Source organism: Etheostoma spectabile, chromosome 4 (assembly GCF_008692095.1).
Source record: "Etheostoma spectabile isolate EspeVRDwgs_2016 chromosome 4, UIUC_Espe_1.0, whole genome shotgun sequence".
Lineage (NCBI taxonomy): Eukaryota > Metazoa > Chordata > Actinopteri > Perciformes > Percidae > Etheostoma > Etheostoma spectabile.
This window is the reverse complement of record NC_045736.1, coordinates 31,148,170-31,154,305: the sequence shown is the minus strand read 5'-3', so window position 1 is coordinate 31,154,305 and position 6,136 is coordinate 31,148,170. Positions and strand designations below refer to the sequence as shown.

Sequence of the window (6,136 nt, the reverse complement as noted above, 5' to 3'; positions counted from 1 at the left end):
TTTCCTGAGCGCAGAGGGGGGGGGGGACGGAGGACCAGGAATGAAATGTTGAAGTGCTCATAAAGAATCTGTGTTTTTACCCAGAGCAAAAGGGCTCTAGGGAGGACAGTGTTGATCAGCCAGTCCCAGTGGTGGAAGACGTACGTATTCAGATCTTTACTAAATGCAACTAAATGTGTTGGTCAGTTTGTCCCATTTTGCAGCAATAAAATTGAAGTAATATGAACAAACGAAATGTTTTGTTTTAGATGAAACAGATGTTGACAAAGTTTTTCTTTTGGGGACTTCATTTGAAATTGGGAAAAATTAGAAGTTGGAAAAAAAAGGTAGTAAATTGCACTATATCGCAGAATATTGCAATATGTTTAAAATCACAATAACATTGCATCGTGACATAAGTATCGTGATGGTATCATATTGTGAGGCCTCTGGTGATTCCCACCCCTACTATATGTTGTAAAATTCTCAAAATGATTCTGCATTTAAAAAATAATTTTATACTTGGAATCCTTATGTGACCTTAAAGACTATCTGAAGTTGTTTGGTGCCTTCTCACCACCCTGTCCCATTACTGTAACATTGCATAATTTACATATGTTTCTGTTGAAACTGACAGGCTGGGATGTATAATTAAATTACTAACTCATCAGCTAGCACAATCACTTAATGACATTTAACAGCTGCAACCTGTTTTAGTAAAAGAAATAGTCACTTTTAAGTAATGTGGACATTGTTTCTGGAAAGAGACGCTGTAATTGAGCTGTATACTAAATGACTTGGATCAGGAGGAAATACTTTTACCTTTGCTGTTTGTTTAGTCATAGAGTCTTTGGCATTAGCCACATGGGCGAAGATTAACTTCCCAGGTGTTGGTAAGAGTAGGGGTGCATAAACTCATGCTATACGCGGATGATATGTTGCTTTTTGTGTCCGAGCCTTGCATATCAATACCTTACCTACTCTTGATTATTTACTTGCTTTCAAAATTTTCAGGTTATAGGGTGAATTGTTCCAAGTCAGAAGCGTGACCTTTAACAGCTCAGTACCCCGTAACAGCCGTCCAATCAGGTGCATTTTCATATTATGCCAACATTTGCAGCATCCTGAACATTTTTTGTAAAGTTACTAGGAAAACTCAGCCTAGAGTAGACGAATTCTCCACAAGTTTCCTTTTAACTTTTAAGAAGTAGGCCAAAAGAAACATTTTTGGGCATCAACAAACTCTAGAAAAGGCTGTGAAATCCTGGAGGGACTGAAAAACTGTTAATTTAATTTAATTTAATCTGGCCCACTGGTCCTTTCCTCCTGAGAGAGCCCCGCCCTGGTTTTGTAATAAGCAATCTGTCCTTGTCCCATTTTCACCCCTAAAAAGCCAATCTTGCCCCTCTTCTACTTCCTGCTTCTGTCGATTGCAGCCGTCCTTTTCCTACTCTCCCCTCTTATCTTGGCTTGCTTCTATTTTTTGTCTATTTTTTTTCTACTTCGTCGTGTGGAAACTTTTCCTTTTTTTCTTCTGTCCGCACTGACTGCTGTTTTCCTGGAAAACATTTGAAATAGAATTGGTCAGCTGGTCACTCAGCACTATTGACAAGACTTTCTCGCTCAAGCATGCTTCACCGGGTGAGCCGACCTGCCCCAGTAGAACATTCGCGATTCGTTGGAGAATTGGCAAGCGGTCGGCTTGGATGTTTTAACTGTGGAGGACATCGAAGATTTATGGATAATTGGAATTCTGTTAGGGGGCTTCCTGATCATCAGACTTGGAATCTCCCTAATTTATTGTAAAATTGGTAAGACAACCGCCATCAAATTTACCCAAAAGCTGTCTGGGGAACTTAAAGAGTGCTTCAATGAAGACAATGAGAAACTGAAGGCTTTACATCAGAGGGCTGATCAGAACAGTGAACTATCTCGTAACATCTCAGGTCTGTGGAAGCGCAGAGGAGGACTGATACCATCGGAGCCCAGTCTGTTGAGTTGCTAAAGGTAACCACCAGACTGACAATGAAAGTAGAAGGACTGTCAAATTCACTACATGGACTGGACGCACGTATGACCTGGACGCACGTATGACGCTGAGGATGAGAGAGATTGACGGACACTGAACTGGACAAATGCTACCGAATCATTAAGACAATAAAATCATTGTCTTAATGCTTACTGTCTTCTCCTGCGCACTGGCTTATCTCTCAAGGACAGGGCCGAATTGAACAGAACTTTCTGTAACAACATAGACAGTCTGACGCCTCATACTTCACATACACAAACTCACTATCATCACTGATGATCACCATACACCACCCATCCCTATCCCTCCCCCTTTGAACTTTCTGCCTCGGAAACCTTTCTTTGTTTTTTTTCACCCTCCCAAGCCACCTCAAAAAATCCCTTCATGTGACCACATGTACTGTGTGTTGTCCTCTGCATTATGTTGTTATGTATTGTATATTATATTGCTGTCTGCATTGATCCTTTTCGGGAGAGCGTGTGGCGACGCTTTAAATAGCTGCGGCCCGGAGGCTTGCTCCAACGAAAGCATCATCTCACTGTGTACCTGTGCACACGTGACAAATAAAGCTATCTGTTGACGACATAAGGGGAAATGTTACCTCCCCTTTCTCTGCTTTGCCCAAACAGAGAATTGGGCCCACCCATAAGAGAGAGACATCATGGCATGGAAAGAGACTTCAGATATGGTATTAGGGGACCACTAAGGCCTATATAAAAGAGAATTCAGATATAGTATTAGGGGACCATTAGGGTCTATATAAAAGAAACTTCAGAATACAGTATTAGGGACCACTAAGGTCTATATAAAAGAGACTTCAGATACAGTATTAGGGACCACTAAGGCTATAAAAGAGACATTCAGTACAGTATTAGGGCCCACTAAGGTCTATATAAAAGAGACTTTTCAGATATTAGAGTTAGGGACCACTAAGGTCATGTAAAGAGACTTCAGATAGGTATTAGGGGACCACTAAGGTCTTTAAAGTGGCTTCAGATATAGTATTAGGACCACTAAGGTCTATATAAAAGTGACTCAGATACAGTATTAGGGGACCACTAAGGTCTATAAAAGAGACTTCAGATACAGTATTAGGGGACCACTAAGGTCTAAATAAGAGACTTCAGATACAGTATTAGGGGACCACTAAGGTCTATATAAAAGAGACTTCAGATACGTTATGGACCACTAAGGTCTATATAAAATGAGACTTCAGATACAGTATTAGTGGACCACTAAGGTCTATATAAAAGAGACTTCAGATATGGTGTTAGGGGACCACTAAGGCCTATATAAAACACACACTAAATTATTGTTTGGTTTAATTTAACTTCAACTCCCTTGTCTTTATGATAAAAAAAATAACTTTTTCTGCCCTTGTCCATCTTTTAAATATTGCATTTTGATGATTAATAAATTAACATGGTTGAGGTTAAATCAAGGACCTTTTTGATTAATTAAATAAATTGACTTGATATTGTATGTTGCAAAACGTACACATTTGGAGTTGTAGTGTTTCATTGGGTTTTTACGCTGCCTTGCAAAGAAATCTTTCCTCATGTGGGAAAATAAAGATTAACTGACATGCCATAACCTTTTCTTTGTAAATACATGACGCCATCACATATTTATACAACTACAGGTGCACATTCAGCTCAACCCAGGCATGTTGAGCTGGCATGAGCAGGCACGTTCTCAACGCCTGGGTTAAGAACATGTAATTTGTAAACGGTAAAGTGAGTAATTTTTTAAATAATTGTGATGACTTGCAGTATCGGGGGAGTAGTCCAGTGAAGTGTTTTTGGTCTCCACCAATTCCAGAGGAAAATATCAGACTCCTTATAGAGCTTGACAGTAACGGTTGACCGGTTGTCCTTAGCAATCAGATTGAGTCATTTGGCAACCATTTTGTGGCCTATGGTTATCCGCTTAGGCAACCATCTGTTTAATATTTGTTGTTTTTTAATATATATAAACAATTTAAAATTTTAAAAACGTGATACGCAGGTATATGCAGTATAACCACTAAGAAGGCATCAGAATTTCCATATACCCACTTAAAAATGCCCAAAGACACTCATAGACACAATATGGCCTACTTTCCATTATAATTTTGATATATTTTTAATTGTCATCTGTGTTTTTCTTCTTCACAAAGGCCAAATCAAGGTATTTCCACCTAAATTGGTGCATAATAGTGTATCCGAATACAGGAAATGAAGATGCTCAAAATTTACCTGAGAGAGGACACCCAGACCAACCACTGTGATATGCCACCCCCCTCCCCCAAAGGTTATAGATATATATATATACACTACCATATATATACATATATAGTGCAGTATACCCACTAAAATCAGAATCAGAATCAGAATCAGAATCAGAAATACTTTATTGATCCCCGAAGGGAAACTCTGTATCACAGTAGCACCAGTAGTAAGAAGACAGAGACGGAGCACTGCAACAGGCAGCTCGCACTTTCAGCGCATGCGCACACTTCACTTAGAGCATCAGAAACAGAATCAATCAGCATTGTAGCAAGATAAAGTACAAGACATAACAACATAAAAGAATGCAAGACAACAACATACCGTTCACTTCCGTCGCCACTCTTACCCCTTTTTTTTTCATTTTCCCCACTGCAAGGTCACCTATTTTTTGATTGCGGCCCTATATAGGGTGCGGAGAAACACAGAAACGAGGCAGACATATGGATGTTGGGCGGGATGGGGAGGGAGTGTATGGTGCGTGTTTGAGATAATGAGTGTGTGGCAATGTGCGCGTAAACTGTCTGTGTTGTTAAAAGCTCAGTTCATCGGCGTGACCTTGAAGAGATAACCAGGGCACAGGACGAGATAGAAGGCCAGCTGCTGGTTGTTTTCCTGCTCGGGTGAAGGGTGGTGGGGGGGCGGGGGGGGGGTAGTTGATCAGTTGCAGTCCAATTTAGGGTGACTCGGTAGAATTTATCAAATCAATGTCATCAATCATTTGTCACCGCACTCAGCGTCTGCGAGCATCCATCACGTAGTGATTTTGCAGTCCATCTACCTCTCTGCCAGTCCGGTGGTCACACGAAGCAACTCCACCGACTGGCCTGTTGGTATCAATCCCCTTCTGCGCTTCCACGGTCCGGTCTGAGATGTTACGAGACAGTTCACTGGACTGGTTAGCCCTTAGATGTAAAACCTTCATCCTCTCAACCACTCCGTGTAGGCACTCTTTAAGTTCCCCAGACAGCTTGTGGGTGAATTTGCTGGCGGCTGTCTTACCAATTTTCCGATAGGTCAGTGAGACCCCAAGTCCGATGATCAGGAGCCCCACCAACAGAATTCCAATTATCCAAATGTCTTCAACGTCATCCACAGTGAGAACGTCCAGGCAGACCACCTGCCACTCCCGGGAATAGGAATCGCGAGCGTAGCCTGCAGGGAACGTCCCGCTGGGGCAGTCCGGCTCCCCCGGAGAAGCATGTTTAGATGAAAAAATCTTGTCAATAGCGCTGAGTGACCAGTTAATCAATTCCATATTCGAATGTCTCAGGAAAACAGCAGGCAGGGGACAAAGAGAAAAGAAAAAGATTCCACAAGACAGGGTAGACAGACTGGGAAGGAGCCAAGCTAAGATAAGAGGGGAGAGGAGGAAAAACACGTCTGCTCTCGCCAGAAGCAGGAAGAAGATACATTAGAGTAGACTACACCACTGGGTAGAAGCAACAGAAGCGTTGCTGCTAGTAAACACTAACAACACGTTACACTTGGTAGCAACATTAGCGTACCGTTAGCTACAGCAGTATCCAACCTGCTTCCCTGATGTTGCGTGTCATCCTCCATCTCTCTCCCCCTTTCCAGTCTACCTACTATCACTACAATAAAGGGAAAAAGCCCAAAAAATAACTCTAAAAAACAAAAAAACAGCTAAATGGTGTAAAAGTGTTACTGTATTTCACTGTAGAGGTTTCCAGCAGCGGGACGTACAACCGTCTGACAGCCGCTAAGCTGTGAGCTAACTATGAGCTAGCACTATGGTCACTGCTGTTGTCGTAGAAACAACACAACGTGTCATATTGAAATTTGTGAAATTTGAAATAATGAACTTTCTTCATTACAAACAATAACAGAAGATGGGAAT

General features: G+C 41.5%; 1 protein-coding gene and 1 long non-coding RNA gene across 2 annotated transcripts in view; one reads left to right on the top strand and one right to left on the bottom strand.

The window, feature by feature from the left end:
* Window positions 1-6,136, bottom strand: part of LOC116687971 (protein-glutamine gamma-glutamyltransferase 5) — an 84,194-nt gene that overhangs the window by 22,122 nt on the left and 55,936 nt on the right. The gene's annotated exons all lie outside the window — the stretch shown is intronic.
* LOC116687974 (uncharacterized) overlaps window positions 4,531-6,136 on the top strand; it is a 7,931-nt gene continuing 6,325 nt past the window's right edge. Inside the window, exon 1 of the long non-coding RNA XR_004331672.1 lies at window positions 4,531-4,542. This is a non-coding gene — a long non-coding RNA (uncharacterized LOC116687974). The remainder of the gene's footprint in view (window positions 4,543-6,136) is intronic.